This window comes from Phocoena sinus, chromosome 21, assembly GCF_008692025.1.
Source record: "Phocoena sinus isolate mPhoSin1 chromosome 21, mPhoSin1.pri, whole genome shotgun sequence".
In the NCBI taxonomy this organism is placed as follows: domain Eukaryota; kingdom Metazoa; phylum Chordata; class Mammalia; order Artiodactyla; family Phocoenidae; genus Phocoena; species Phocoena sinus.
This window is the reverse complement of record NC_045783.1, coordinates 27946029-27960830: the sequence shown is the minus strand read 5'-3', so window position 1 is coordinate 27960830 and position 14802 is coordinate 27946029. Positions and strand designations below refer to the sequence as shown.

At 40.4% G+C, this 14802-nt stretch overlaps 1 protein-coding gene across 1 annotated transcript in view; it reads right to left on the bottom strand.

Moving 5' to 3' along the window:
- UNC5D (unc-5 netrin receptor D) overlaps window positions 1–14802 on the bottom strand; it is a 591157-nt gene that overhangs the window by 298500 nt on the left and 277855 nt on the right. The window lies entirely within an intron of this gene.

Here is a 14802-nt window from a genome sequence, read left to right as displayed (position 1 = left end):
AACCCTGAAACCCATGTCCCTCTTCACTCCCTCATGGCCTGACTTTTTCTTTTTCCGTAGCATTTTCACCTTCTAAGTTTCTAGATCACTTTTCTTATTTATAAAGCATAGTCTATTCCTGCTTCTCTACTAGGGTGTCAGGTACACAAAGGCAGGGACCTGTCTCTAGGTCACTGGCAAATCCCAAGTACCTGGACGAGACTCTGGCTCAGTAAGGCTGCAAACCTTATACGTTCTTCTTATTGAGTCATGAAAGCTGATAGAAGGATCTGCTAAGGATGCTAAGGATGATTTCCAAACAGCTCTAGAAAGCTATTCTATCCTGAATGATAAAGGGAAATATGGGGAAAAGCAGGTACTAAGAAAAAAACGGTTCTTAATCATCCAGGTTTGTGAAGTGGAAGACAACAAAGGGTAGAAAAAGGTTGACAGTCCTCACCTTAAATGAGTCACTCTAAGAAAGAAACTAAAATAATTTGCCACTGTTTCTCCTTAAGACTGTAATGCCTAAATGCCCATCAACAGACAAATGGATAAAGAAGATGTGGTACATATATACAATGGAATATTACTCAGCCATAAAAAGAAACAAAATTGGGTCATTTGTAGAGACGTGGATGGACCTAGAGACTGTCATACAGAGTGAAGCAAGTCAGAAAAACAAATATCGTATATTAATGTATATATGTGGAATCTAGGAAAGTGGTACAGATGTACCGGTTTGCAAGGCAGAAATAGAGACACAGATGTAGAGAACAAACGTACGGACACCAAGGGGGGAAAGTGGCAGGGGGGTGTTGGTGGTGGGAGACTGGGACTGACATGTATGCACTGATATGTATAAAACGGACGACTAATAAGAACCTGCTTACATGGGAGGGAGTGAACTGATGAGGGTGATTATCATTTTTGTGACTTTCTGTTGGAATAAAAAAAAAAATCCCCCCCCCAAAAAGAACCTGCTGTATAAAAAATAAAGTTAAATTAAAAAAAAAGATTGTAATACCCTCCAAAGTTCAAGAAATTGCTCTTGGTCAGATTATAAGAATCCTACCGCATAAATTGCAAGGGAAGAAATGTAATTTAAGTTCTCAGTAAATTCAATTAGTTTTTTAAAATAGATAACGGTAAAACTTTCTAAGAACCAAGGTTAATGCAGCCAGGTAACGAAGTGACCTCAGGCCCAATTACTCTTTTAGTATTTTAATATGTGGAGAGACTGACTTCCTTCCCTTATTCATTTTTTCTGTGTGTCTTTGAGTAACGAGTCCTCAGAATACATGGTGAATTGAGATATAGTGCAAACACATCCGCAATCTGCTCTCACATTCAATAACTTAGTAGACGTACACATTCTGCAGTAGAGTATCCCTAAATTTATACCCTAATTAGAAATGATGATACTTTATACAGATACGCCTCTAAATTTTCTATAACAGGAGAGTTTGCCAAGTAAATTTTAAAAATGTAAATAAGACTGGAGGAAGAAACTGTCGAAACTAGTTTAAAAACTATCTTTCAAGGACTTCAGAAGCCTCCATTCTACATGAGGGCTAAGTAAATCCACTTAGTAATCTATTCAGAGAATTCAACTCTATTTGCATGGCTATGAATTGAGAAAGTTATCAAATGTCTTTTTAATTTATGCTATATGTTTGTAACTTGCCTTACCACAGTACATAGATAATAGTTGAGATTGTATGGGTGGGGGGGTGAGGTGCTCTGGTCAGGTGTGATTTCCGGTTACAATTATAGCATCTCAGAGTTGGAGTGAAATTTAAATATAACCTTATCTCAACATCCTTCAGATGCTTGAACTTCTATCAACATATTGTCCATCTTCTGCCAAAGCACATCAGATGAGGAGGCAATCATTGCCTCTCAGTCTCCTTTTCCTTCTGAGAGTCAGAGGCCCAAAAGATTCTGGCATAATCAGCTCTGGAGTCAGAGAGCCTGGATTCAGATAACCCCATATCATTGTGAGACCTTCAGTAATTTATTTAACACCTAAACCTCCATTTTCTTATATGCAAAATAGGGGTAAACCTAGAACTTCCTCCCTACGGTGGTTGTGAAAACTAGAATTTAAACCATATAAAATGCTTATTATTGTATTCAGGGTATTGAAATCAGTGTTTTTGCTATTGTTATGATCATCATTCCGCACACTGGGACAATGAGAATCAGCCAGAAATCATGTCAATAAGAATTACACAAGACTCATCTATTTTCTTGGCATCTCAGGGTTTTACAGCACCTCGTGAAGCCTGGGTACCGAGAAAGATCACAGTTCAGTGAAAGAGGCGCTGCTCATATATGGACCCTAAGAAATAATCTAGAAGTCACTTCTGAGAGGAAAAGTCCCTGAAAGCTTGATTTTCCTAAGAGTTGTGAATTCTCTTACACATGAAGACTCAACAATCGACGAATTGAGGTCTTGCTAGTCGGATTCCAGTGAATAGAGACTTCACTATATAATCGGCCTTTCTATCAATTAGTCCCAACTGGTAAATTGTACAGTACATTTGTCCCTGTCAAGAATGAATTAATAATTTAAGTGTGACATTACGTAAATACCAGACATTGATGTATGTGTATCGTCTTCGGTATACATCAATATTCCCGTTAAGTCCTTGAGAGTGGCAAGAGCAGGCCAGGTGATCAGAAGGAAGTTTTGCAGGACCTCTGTGAACCACAGACCCAAAAACAGCGCAAAAATCACCTCTTGAGAAAAACAAGGAACTGGGTTCCAATTAGTAGACTGCAAACCTGACTTGTCTTGCCAAGCCAAGATGCTGGGCAAACTGTCTGTGTTTGAGTTCACTGGTGAACCTATGGTGGTGTTTCTTGGGCTCCAGGCAACCACACGGGGCAGAGGTTGTAAGAGGCTATTTGTCACAGCCTCAACAATGAGGCTTTATTTTCCCTAAAGGAGTCAGAACCAGGAGCTGCTAACTGGTAACAGGTGTGCACACATGCAAGCACGCAACCAATGATGCCTATTTCAACTTAGGAGCTGACGAGAAAGGTTGGGCAAAGTATGCAGCCCGGGGGAAGAATACAAGGGAAGAAATTCAGCATGTGCTATGTCCCAGGGTCTCCAAGAGCCACACCTGCCTCAATTATATACAACGGAATATTACTCAGCCATAAAAAAGAAGGAAATAATGCCATTTGCAGCAACATGGATGGACCTAGAGATTTTCATACTAAGTGAAGTAAGTCAGATAAAGACAAATATCATACGATATCACTCATATGTGGAATCTAAGTTTTAAAAATGACACAAATGAACTTATTTGCAATGCAGGAAACAGACTTACAGATATTAAAAACAAACTTGTGGTTGCCAAAGGGGAAACATGGGGCGGGGGATACATCAGGAGCTTGGGATTAACTTACACACACACTACTATATATAAGATAGATAACCAACATGGACCTGCTGTATAGCACAGGGAACTGTACTGGCTGAATACTCTGTTGTGATAACCTATATGAGAAAAGAATCTCAAAAAGAATGAATATATGTATAACTGAAATCACTTTGCTGTACACCTGAAACTAACACAACATTGTAAACCAACCGTACTCTTATTAAAAAAATAAAGTTAAATTAAAACTTCTTAATTCCCCTAGCAAGCTAGCCAAGCTACAGATCTTTACACAGGCTCTATATTTGGCACTGTGTTCCCTTTCAAACAGCAGGGCCCTACTCATCTGTACCCTTTCCCGGACCTCCCTTCCCACTTCTTGGCCCTGGTGCCTCACCCTGTTTCCCATGAAGGCCACTTGCCCTTGTTCCTACTACTTTGACACAGTAAGAAATATATTTTCCTTGATCAATCCACAAGAAATGAAGCTGTGCACCTCCTGGGATATTGATTACTCCCTCCTGCCCCCACACTCCACCCTGCACAACTTCCCTGTGTCTACGTGATTTCTGCGTATAGACCTTTATCCTACGACACAGTATTAAACAGGAGGAAAGCGCATGTGTCATCAGCCAGACACCACCCGAACTTGCATAATTTTAGTCCCTTAGCCTCCCTGAGGCATCATATCCTCCTCCTTGTTAAGATGGAGTTGATGATATCTACCTTAAGGAACGGTGGCAAGAATCTAAGTAATTCTGTATTTCAGACATTAGCTATTATTAATTCAAACTATTTAAGAGTTAAAAATATGCTTTACAAAAATCAAATCTGAGGCATGCATACTGCTATATTTCATTTTCTGCAGGTGGCAGAATTCTGCCATATACCTCCGATTCGTTTCTAGACTACAGACAAAGCCCCACATCTTGCTTTGCCAACGCTCTCCCTCTCTTCTCGGCCTAAGCTTATCACCAGTGTGTGTAATTAAGGGGCTTAGTGCTTGGCTGCCATTCTGAGAGGCACAGCCCCTGCCATGGTGCCACCTGGCAATCTATCAGAATTTGTTTTCTGCCATTTCCTGCTCTGAAATCCTCTTTTTGAGAGGAAGTTGGAAAAGACATAGAACCAGTTTCTACTTCCCAGCGGGACTTCAAAAAAAATGTGCCATTTGTCTTTTTGGAGGGCTCACTCTTGACTTGCCTGTTTAGTAATTACCAGAGAAGACTCAAAGGCAGGGGTTCGGTAGAAACTCCCCCGTCTTTTGTATTTCTTTGCAGCGTCCAGTGAGTGACAATCTTTCTCATTAGAGAACTCCTGATGCTCCCTGGTCAAGTCAGAATGTCAGGCCCTAAGCAGATGAAGATAATTTAAAAAACTGAAACGATCTAGACCTCGGTCAGAGTTTCAACTTCTCTTCCCAGCTGCATCTGAAGATAACCATTAACTTTAAACAGAACAAACTGAGGACCCTCCAAGGTCACTGCATTACAAATGCACTGCAGTCCACACAGTGAGGAAACAGAGTATCAGGGTGTCAAGAAGTTTCCAGATGCAAGTTTCAAGTTTTTAAAGCATTCCCCATTCCCACCTGTGTTAACCCACTGGTTTCTTGTAACAGCCCTGGGAGATGTCGTTATCAAGTTCATTTCACTAAGAAAATTTTAGTGCCCAATTTGCTATCTCAGGGCCAGTGAGTGACAAGAACAAGGGCTTCTGACTTCAACTTCATAATTTTTCCATCAAACCAGAGCCCTTGCAACCTACTCAGTTCCAAAAGAAAGGTTCCTATGTATTTTTCTTCTCAATTTGTGTTTTATCAATAACTGAGACCCATGACAATTTCTCCATCTGCCAGACTGTGCTGTCACCGTCCACCAGAACCTTGTTCCCAAAGCCATTCTTACACAGACAAGGACAGACTGCATCTAACGGCACCAATAAAGGTGGCATTTCACCCACACTGCAGGTCTGTCAACAGGGGCTGATGGGAAGGGAGGTCCCGATGGAGAGGTGCCCAAAAGGCTCAGCCCTACAAAACCACCTTCAAAAGGGATGGGTTAACCTGAAAAACATGATTCTGAAAACTCAGGACAATATTAAATAAATCAGTTAAAGCAATGCAGCCCCTCATCTACTCCTGGAGCTTGACAGTCCTCTTCCAACAATGCTGATTCACAAAATCATGCCTGTCCCACCCGGGATCCGCAGGTCCCTTCCATCTCACAGTCCTTGAATGCCTACAGAGTCATTAGCCTGTGCTGGACCACAGCTGCCCTGTTCCGAATCCCCCTCTGATAATATCCCCTGCAATGACTTCACTGGCACAGTCAGACTCAACAGATAGGAGTCCTACCCAAAGCAAACAGGTCTCTGAATGAGGTTGTAAGTTATAATCTGTACTTTGTGAGCTCCAGAATCAACAACTGGCCCATCATTTTTTAACCGTGTGGCCTTAGGCAAGCTTTTTTTTTTTTTTTTTTTTTTTAAAGCTGCGAGGCATGCGGGATCTTAGTTCCTCGACCAGGATCGAAGAATCCGTGCCCCCTGAAGCGGAAGCTCTGAGTCTTAACCACTGGACTGCCAAGGAAGTGCCTTAGGCAAACTATTTAAATCTTCAAACTTCAGATTCTTTGTCTCCAATGCTGAATAGTTCTACCTACATCTCTAGTGGATACCACTGCTTACGAGCTCCTTCCTCTTTTTGAGGAGGAACGCCATCTACCACTCTCCTTTGCAAGGCTCTGCAATGTTCTATGCCAATCAGGATAATTCCAATTCCATTTCCCTTACCAGTAATAGGCATGGGAAACAATTTCGACCATTAAGATGTGAATGACAGTATGCTAGGGGACTTTGAGACTTAAAATGATACACTCACACAGAAAGGACCTTTCTTTTACTAGACGATGTTGTGTCTGGATTGTTCAAGGGTCAACCGTATATGTGAAAGAAGGCTCGTTACTAAATATTATGAGCACTGAAGCTCAGGGAGCTTTCACTTTGATCCAGGCTGGTAAGGGCAGTCCTGAAATTTGTCCCTGCTCACACGCATATGTGACAATTCTGCTTAGATCTGAACAGTACCTAGTCTTTATATTAAAAAGGACTTTGGGGATTTCCCTGGCAGTCCAGTGTGGTTAGGACTCCGAGCTCCCACTGCAGGGGGCACGGGTTCAATCCCTGGTCGGGGAACTAAGACCCCACATGCCGTGAGGCATGGCCAAAAATAAAATGAGAACAAAGATGACTTTGGCTTGTAGGAAGGATAACTTTATGGGCTGCCCTTATCTCTAAGTTCACCCCACCCTGGGACTCGTTATCTAGTTCTCTCTGTGCTTTAGGTAAGCTATGCCATGATGTCCTTACCTCAGTGAGGCTCTGCAGAAATGAAGAGGGGGAACTTCTCATAAAACATGTTTATAATTGGCTATGTGAGACCAACACATTTCTATCTACCAATGAGGATTAATATGCTCATAAAACACCAGTAGTAGCTGTCTCTCTCACCAGCTGAGAAGAAAGCATTATTCCACTGCAGTCTCTTTTGTATCTAAATCCATATTTTACCTACATATATATTTACAGAACAAATTTTAAATATTAAGTAGAATGTAAGTTATAAACAAATAATCACGTGTCTCCCACACTTATTCAATGCCAAGGTTAAGAAAGGAAATCGCATCAATAACATGAGTCAGTCCCTCAAACACAAGGTTTTATTTGTTAAGACATCAAATAAAGCACAAGATGGTGTTTGCTCATAGGTAAAATACCAAAGCAGGAAGTCCATAAGCTCAGGGGAATTCTACATTCATTCAAATAGATTCTAATGATGGTAAGAATGAGGGTAATTTAATCCAAATTGTTTAATTCTGAATGAGAAAAGAGGTGACTAAACAGTTCCTTTTCCCTTCCTTTTTGTCTTCTGTCTGCCCTTGCACAGAGACTTCAAAAACCAAGACAGATGCAGTGAAGCTTTGGTTTTGGGTAACTTGAGAGGTTCCCCCCAAAGGGAATTCATTTCTCTCTCCCTCACAACACTCAGCCACTGCTACCTGGGGCTCAGCCCATTGTGATCTGCTTTTGAGAGCTCTCCTCTCCTTAGCCTAAGATCTCTTGTACAGACACCTAAATGCAAGCAGCCATCAGCACAAAAGCAACATCTAGGGGACAAGCAGGCTGCAGGCTAGCCAGTGAGGGCACCTTTGCTTTTAGCCTTTGTCAGGCAGCGCCCAGAAGTGATGGAGTTCTTCGAATTTATTTCTGACACTAAGCCCCTCTATACACACGGACTTATTCTGTCTGCCTTGGTAATCACGTTTTGTGAACCCTGTAAACTTTTCCACAGAGCACTTTCATGCCTGACTGTCTTCCTGCTTCCGGTCGTCAGACATCACATTTACTGAGCACCTACCATATACCAGCTAATGTGCTAGGCACCGGTCCACAAATCAGACATGTTCCCTGACGTCACCGAGCTTATGGTAAAGCACCCACAGAGGCACCAAGAATCATGGTCCTCTAAATGACTAAAGGGATCTTTCTCACTACTCCCCCGGCCCCACCAGTTTTTATAACAGTTTTATGAACCCCTATTATAGGGTTTTGGGTTTTATTTTTAACTAACCCATTTTTAAAAGGTCATATTTACCCATCTCCACTCCCCAAAGTAGACAATATCTCGTCAATTTCACAATGATCTTGCCCAATCGTTTGCTTTAATTTCATTCATATGCACGCATTCAATCAATCACCAATCCTTTAACTGAGCAGCTGTGGTATGCGGGCTTTGTACTAAGCCTTCGGATAACCCCCAGCCCTCAAGAGCCTCCTAGCCTAGTAGGCAAGGTGGAGACACTCAGTAAGATTTGATGAGTAGTATAATGGGAAGTTCAGTGGCACATATATACAATGGAATATTACTCAGCCATAAAAAGAAACCAAATTGAGTTATCTGTAGTGAGGTAGATGGACCCGGAGACTATCATACAGAGTGAAGTTAAGTCAGAAAGAGAAAAATAAATACCGTATGCTAACACATATATATGGAATCTAAAAAATAAAATGGTTCTGAAGAACCTAGGGGCAGGACAGGCATAAAGACCCAGACATAGAGAATGGACTTGAGGACACGGGGAGGGGGAAGGGTAAGCTGGGACGAAGTGAGAGAGTGGCATGGACATATATACACTACCAAATGTAAGACAGATAGCTAGTGGGAAGCAGCTGCATACCACAGGGAGATCAGCTTGGTGCTTTGTAACCACCTAGAGGGGTGGGATAGGGAGGGTGGGAGGGAGGGAGATGCAAGAGGGAGGAAATATACATATATGTATAGCTGATTCACTTTGTATAAAGCAGAAACTAACACACCATTGTAAGGCAATTATACTCCAATAAAGATGTTAAAAAAAAAAGATGCCCCAGACACTTCACAGTGGAGTAAAGTCATTGGTTCATGCATACACAGCTTGACTAGAAACATAACAGAAGCATTTCACATCTTACAAGCCTAACATCAGTCAATAGAAGAGATAAAGACAAATATCCTTGAAAACTAAGTAATACTATTAGAATACATAGCTTAATGCCACCAAAACATGAAATCAATTATAGTCAACCCTTGGGCTCTGCGGGGGATTGATTCCAGGACCCACTATGGATACAAAAATCCACAGATGCTTGAGCCCCAGTGTCAGCGCTCTGTATTCACAGGATCCACATCCACGGATTCAAACAACCACGGATACAGAGGGCCAACTGGTTTTAAAATGAAAGATGTACTAATCTGTTGTTTAACGCCGTCTTGGGTTTGAGTGGTGCAAGGTAACGTTCACGCCTTCCCAGTTGGATATTTTCACTTGTGCAAAAATTCAGTTAGAATATCAGATGTTTTGCATTTCCAGCATGGACATTAATGAAACATGGAGGGAGGGGGATGAGAAAATGAGACCTTTGAGTTGCCATGATTCACATTTTTGTTTTCAATATCATGCAATGTTCCCACTAATGAGTAATAGCTGAGAAGCAATATAGGGTATTCACTGTTACATATTAATAACGCCCTGCTGCTTGAGAACAAAAACAGGCCTTTTACATGCTGCTTATCAACAGCGTATATGCTCCTGCAGCTTCTGCTTTGCTCCGTTCCTCCCTCCAAGCTATTCTTCTTAAAAGCTTTTCAACATTAAAACCAAAACTTTCAAGGCAGATGAAATGGGCTCCCGAAAAATTGCTTCCTCTGGCTAGACGGTGCCAGAACAGATATAATTAAAATATACTTACAACATTTATTTAAAAGTCTTCACCCCAGAGAACAAAGTTTTGCCAAACACTAAACTCAGTGTAGTCACTGAATCACATGTGGTTTCTTTAGTGGCAAAACGTATCCCTTTGGTCAGTTATGATAAATCAAAGAAAGAAACTTCCGTGGGGGAGAATTAACCAAGCAAGGCTAATACCCAACTTTCACAAAGGATAACTGAAACCAAGATTCCTCCCAAATGCAACTATAGACTTAAGATAGGTGCTTATCAGGCCTCTGGTCTGAATTGTCTGCTAATATATGGACTTGTAAACTGGCAGGAGGACAACACTGAATGAAAGTGAATCCTGCCCCGATCATAATTGCACCTGTGGCGTGTGGTTCTTGATTCTTTGCTAGAGAAACACTTCATTTACCGAAGCTGTTGGTCTGAACCAATTGGTCTGAACCAGCCCCCAAGCTCTTCCCTCAACTTGATTTGTAGATCAACTGTTGTGATTAAAGTAAGGGGATTTGAGGAAGCCAAATGCTGATTCAAACATTCGAAGTGCTTACAGCAGTGTTATACACATCCTGCTTTAGACTAAGCTGGTGGAGTTCTTGTTTCCAAGCAAGGAAGTCTCAGAAAATTGCTCAATGCTTGGAAGCTACTGTGGGGGGGGTGGGGGGGGGGGGCGGGGAGGAAGAGGATCTACCCAGGGAAATAAGAGCATGTGGATGAAAGTAATGAGAATATAGAGGGTAAGTTCGTAAAAACTAAATTTTTGCCAACGATGGTGTGATTCACACACTTCCTTACGTGGTTGTGAGTTTCAAGCTAATGAAGCTGGGTTTGCGCAGCATCTATGTACACTCAACTACGACTCTGTGGTCATGCCTGATGACTAAATCCAGCCAACCACCTTAAGAGGAACAGACCAGCCACAGCAATACGAGATGTGCCAACATGGCTGAAACACAAGTCCTCAAACCAAACATATCTGCTCACATCTCGCCCCATTTTCTTCCCAGGATACTGGAAGGGGTCCATCTTCTTCTTCCTCCAAAGGTGCATTTGATCCTATCCCTCCTGCTTTTCCAGGATGCTCGCCTAATCACATTTTCCTCTCTTTCCTACAGTATACAGCTTTCCCATTTCCCTGTAGTGATCCTTCTGGTCAAGATTTAGCTGTGATTAAATCTCGATCATGTTAATCAAAAACAGTATAAGATCTACACTCCACTATCTTTCTTCTCCTTCACGAGAGTGACCTACATTCACAGTTCCTTGATGCTCAATCTGTAACCTACTCAGTCTAGAAACAGTCAACCAACACAGATTCCACCAACATCACCAACGGTTTCCATGACGATAGCTCCAATGGACATTTTCGGCCTCCAACTTAATTTATAACATCTGACACATTTAACAACTCCCTTGTTCTTGAGATGTTATTTTGCTCTTGTTTGTCCTTAATCTCAAAGGATGTTTCTTCATGGTTTCCTTCAAATCCATCCCTGACTCGATTATTAAAATGTTGGAACACTCCAAGGTCCAGTCCTAGGCCATGTTTTTTTCTTGTGTTCTTTCTATCCATGTTCTGAGCTTCAATTTACAAAAAAGGCACCTGACACTTGACATGTCCAAGACCTCCCTCATCCCTCCCTTCCTCATTGCCAACCCTGCCTCACACCTCTGGAGCTGCCCCTCTAAAGGAAAGGTCCCACCAGGTTTCAGACTGGGTAGGTCAGCTACAATATGTATGCTCCTCAAACAGTCTGGTGAGTGAAAAAAGCCAGACAAAAAAGAACAGATTATATGATTCCGTTTGCCCATACAAGGCAAATCTATAGAGATCAAAAAGTAGATTAGCTGTTGCCTAGGGCCAGAGATGGGAAAGGGGAGTCACTGAAAATGGCCATAAAGTTTCTTTTTAGGGTGACGGAAATGTTTTAGAATTTGACTGATGTTGGCAGTGCAATTCTAAAAATACACTAAATTTTATCGAGTTGTACACTTAAAAATGAATCAACTTTGTGACATGTAAATTGTACCTCTATAAAACAGTTTTTTTAAGTTACATAGGTAGGAATTACATTTGACTTTCCCCCCTTTTCTCTCTTACCTCCATGTTCAACCTTTTCCTAGGTTCTACCCATTAGACTACTAAAATATTACTCATTTCATTCATTTCTCTCTATTGTGCTCTAATCTAAATAAGCATCACCTTTTCCCTAACTATTGCAATGGACTTTTCACCAGAGTCTCCCTTCAGTTCTGGCACCCATAACAAAGTGTTCTCCAAGCTTCAGCCAGAAAGATCTTTTCTGCTTAGAAATCCTTTATTGACTCCCAGAAGTCCTTAGATAAAGACCACATGCCTTAAATGACCCGAAAGACCCAGTGTGACTGGCCAGCTGACCCCTCTCCAGCCTTTCACCCCAGTCTCTCCTCCCCACATCCCGCTGAGTCAGCTACATGTTTTTATCTGCAGTGTTCTTCCACCCCTCCTTCACCTGCTCTATTCCAACTCCCCCTTCTCTGGGTAGCAGCCCAAGAATTAGCCTGAGGGAAATTAACCATTGGTTACTGCCCTCATAGAACCATGTTTCTTGTCTTCAGAAAACGAATCCTGTATTACTCAGCCATAAAAAAAGAATGAAATAAGCCCATTTGCAGCAACATGGATGAACCTAGAGATTATCATATTAAGTGAAGTCAGAGAAAGACAAATATGTCACTTATATGTGGAATATAAAAAAATGATACCAATGAACTTATTTACAAAGCAGAAACAGACGCACAGACATAGAAAACAAATTTATGGTTACCAAAGGGGAAAAGGGGGGAGGGATAAATTAGGAGCTTGGTATTAACATGTACACACTACTGTATATAAAATAGATAACCAACAAGGACCTACTATATAGTGCAGGCAACTAGACTCAATATTTTGTAATAACCCATAAGGGAAAAGAATCTGAAAAAAAGATATGTATGTAAGTATAACTGAATCACTTTGCTATACACCTGAAACACAAGATTGTAAATCAACTATACTTCAATAAAAAATTAAAAAACAAAAAGAAAACCAATTCCAGTTTGTAATTAAACATTCACCACTGTGACAATTTGGGTTAATACCTGCCCCTTTTTCCACCCATGGAATTTGCATCAGAGCATGAAGTACATATGTATTTGCCCTTGTGGTCACCATCGTATCTTTAGCACCTAGACTAATACTTGGATGCAAACAATTAGTTCAAAGAATAGCTTCTCTGATAGTAACAGTTAATATGAACAACTTTTATTAATATATAATTCCTTTCTTAAGACAGTCAAAGGGTAGGACATGGCTATTACTTTTAGTATTTCAATGATATTTTCATACACACAATCCTTAATACACCTGAGAAATAATCTAGTTTCCTGATCTTCACTGAACCCAGGTAAACCGAGGACTGAAATGAACAAGCTAGTTGGGCCCAGAGGCCCAGAGAGTAGCAGGCAAATGGAGATACGACCAAGCACGTAAATATCAGGCAGAAAATACTTTTAAAGCTTGTCTCTAAATCATGACTTTTCTTCTATTTAATAGAATGAGCCTCTGCCAGCCAAAGAGAAATTTCACACTCCTCAAAGTCTGCTAGGAAAAAAGTGTTTTGACATTCTTTCCTTATCTCTACATACACTGACTTCTCCTGGAGCTTCTGTATGACAGCACCTCCGGCAAGGCCAGATTCCTCAGCCTCTCTTTTCCCTGTGATTAAAAATAAGCTCCCAAACATCACTTGGCAATAAGGCTAGCTGTCAGGCGTCTGGTCCCAACTCAGACACTCTTTTTATGCCCTGGGCAGAACTCTGAGCCTCACTGGGCCCCTTCCTGGAGCACCACCCCCTAATCCAAAACCAGGAGCCCTTAAGAGACCAGACAGAGAAAGAAACCTGAAATGCTGGGTAGGAAAAGTGCCAAAACTATGTTTCTAAGATTCTTCTATCAGAGACTTTTTAAAATAAAATCATTAAAAAGTACAATGAAAACAGGACAAAGGAAAGTTCCTTTTAAAAAAAAATACATGTGAAAGATAAAGAACTAAAATCACAAAAATTTAACAAATTTTGATGCTGTAGATGGGGACAAAATTCTGATTTGTCAGTATCATTCTGAACAATTACATCTAAATAAATATTCCAAGCATTTGACTCAACTTATGTGAGGCTCACTTTAGAAATTAGAATTCTGCCAGTGTGTACAAACGGTTTGAATAGCAAATAGTGAATGGAGAATACCGCTTTTGACCACGGTCATTATCTACCTGTAATTCGTAGGATTCAATTCGTAGGAAATCAATTCTTTCCAGAGATTACAGATATTCTCCCTAAAATAAACATAACACTTGGCGCTCTCATAGGATTTTCGGAACAGTAAGCAAAATATTGTAGTGTAAGTTTCTAGGAGTTTAGGAAAAATATATTATCAATATCATTTACCCATGCTAGGTAAACACACCTAGCATGTCAAAGAAGTTCACAGTAATGCAAGATATTGTGTAACAGCATGTTTAATATACATTATTTCATTTTCTTTAGAAACATACTGAACTCAACTCTTAGGAACTGTTCTGAAGAGAAACATTTAATTAGATTCTGTATTACTGGAAACCACATAATTTTATATTTAACTTTATAATACTAAGCACCAATAATCTCACAGAGAAGGCAGTCTGTATATTTGTTGAGAGTTTAGGAGAGGGAAAACCAACTACAGGGACACTTTAAGCGTTTAGAACAGACAGGAAAGAGAGAGAAGGTGAGAAAGGTCACCTTGAGAACTTGACTCTACTTGGCATCCATTTTATTAAAGGGATCCATCTACTAGTAAAAAGTGACTTAAATCATCTTTCAAAGTATTTAAATGTCAGTTATTTAAAAACAAAATAATTAAAAATCAAGTTAACTTCTAAATATTTTCATGTATATTCATTCCTTTTGCTTAAGAAAAAATTCACCTATCGTTTTCAGTAACCTTTTTTCCCCCGGTATAAACTAGTAAAACCTAGAAATGCAGAGTCTCCTATTCACAGAAATATGGTAGAAAGTTTATCAATTAAAGAAAGAAAATAAGTCTCCATTAAAACCCCTTCTAAAGAATTCTACAAACTTAATATAACTTAATATTC